Source organism: Mus caroli, chromosome 13 (assembly GCF_900094665.2).
Source record: "Mus caroli chromosome 13, CAROLI_EIJ_v1.1, whole genome shotgun sequence".
Lineage (NCBI taxonomy): Eukaryota > Metazoa > Chordata > Mammalia > Rodentia > Muridae > Mus > Mus caroli.
The window spans coordinates 74,591,207-74,593,309 of NC_034582.1; the positions used below are offsets into that span (position 1 = coordinate 74,591,207).

General features: G+C 40.5%; 1 pseudogene; it reads left to right on the plus strand.

Moving 5' to 3' along the window:
• Positions 1-533: 533 nt before the first annotated feature.
• LOC110308280 lies at positions 534-1,111 on the plus strand (annotated as a pseudogene).
• The last annotated feature ends 992 nt before the right edge of the window (positions 1,112-2,103 follow it).

The following is a 2,103-nucleotide window of genomic DNA, read 5'->3' on the forward strand; positions in this document are numbered from 1 at the left end:
TGAAGTAGCAATGAAATAATTTTAAGGTTGGAGTAAACATAGCATGAGAAACAGCATTAAAGTTAATTCCTTGTACAAAGCTCAAGTCTAAGTGGATTAAGGACTTCCACATAAAACCAGATACACTGAAATTAATAGAAGAGAAAGTAGAGAAGATCCTTGAACACATGGGTACAGGGGAAATTTTCCTGAACATAACACAAATAACTTATACTCTAAGATCAATAGTAGACAAATAGGGCCTGGTAAAATTGCAAAGGTTCTGTAAGGCAAAGGAAACTGTCAATACGACAAAATGGCAACCAACAGATTGGGAAATTATTTTTACCAATATTACATCTGAAAGAGGGCTAATATACAATATATCCAAAGAACTCAAGAAGTAAGACCTTAGAGAATCAAGTAAATCTGTTAAAAATGGGATACAGAGCTAAACAAAGAATTCTCAAGTGAGGATTCTCAAAGGACTAAGAAGCACCTAAAGAAACGTTTAACATCTTTAGTCATCAGGGAAACGCAAACAGAAACAACCCTGCGTCCAGAGGTCACCTACCAAGATGGTTCGCTACTCTCTTGACCCAGAAAACCCCACAAAATCATGCAAATCAAGAGGTTCAAACCTTTGTGTTCACTTTAAGAACACCCGGAAAACTGCCCAGCCCATCAAGGGTATGCATATCCTCAAAGCCACTAAGCATCTGAAGGATGTCACTTAAAGAAGCAATGTGTGCCATTTCGGCGGTATAATATTAGAGTCGGTAGGTGCGCCCATGCCAAACAGTGGGGCTGGACACAGGGTCGGTGGCCAAAAAAGAGTGCTGAATTTTTGCTGCACATGCTTAAAAATGCAGAGAGTAATGCTGAACTTAAGGGTCTAGATGTAGATTCTGTAGTCACTGAACACATCCAGATGAACAAGGCACCTAAGATGCGCTGATGAACCTACAGAGCTCATGGCCGGATTAACCCATACATGAGCTCCCCCTGCCACACTGAGATGATCCTCACTGAGAAGGAACAGATTGTTTCAAAGCCAGAAAAGGAGGTTGCACAGAAGAAAAAGATATCCCAGAAGAAACAGAAGAGACAAAAACTCATGGCCCGGGAATAAATTCAGCATAAAATAAATGCAGATAAAGTTAAAGGTCAAACAAAACAAAACAACAACAACAACAACAACAAAAACAACCCTGAGATTCCACCTCACACCAGTCAGAATGGCTAATATCAAAAACTTGGGTGATAGCAGATGCTTGTGAGAATGCGAAGAAAGAGAAACATGCCTCCATTGTTGTTCAGATTTCAAGCTGGTACAAACACTATGGAAATCAGTTTGGCAGTTCCTAAGAAAATTGGACATAGTAGTATCTCAAGATCAAGGTATACCACTCCTGGGCATATACTCAAAAGATGCTACACATATAACAAGGACACATGTTCTACTATATTTATAGCGGGCTTATTTATAATAGCCAGAAACTGGAAAGAACCCAGATGTCCTTCAACAGAGGAATGGATACAGAAAAAATGGTGCATTTTACACAATGGAGTACTACACAGCTATTAAAAACAATGACTTCATGAAATTCCTAAGCAAATGGATGGAACTAGAAAATATCATCCTCAGTGAGTTAACTCAACTACAAAAGAATACATATGGTAAGAACTCACTGATAAGTGGATATTAGCCCAAAAGCTCAGGATAGCAAATATGCAATTCACAGACCATATGAAGCTGAAGAATAAGGAAGACCAAAGTGTGCATGCTTCAGTCCTTCTTAGAAAGGGGAATGAAGTACTCATGGGAACAAATACAAAGATCAAGTGTGGAGCAGAGGCTGAAGGAAAGGCCACCCAGACTCTGCCCCACCTGGGGCCCCATCTCATATACAGTCACCAAACACAGACAACTATTTTGGATGCCAAGAAGTGCATGCTTACAGGAGCCTAGTATAGCTGTTTCTTAGGAGGCTCTGCCAAAGCCTAAACCATTGGACTGAGCACAGGGTTCCCAATGGAGGAGTGAGGGAAAGGACTGAAGGAGCTGAAGGGGTTTGCAACCCCATAGGAACAACAACAATATCAACCAACCAGATTTCCCAG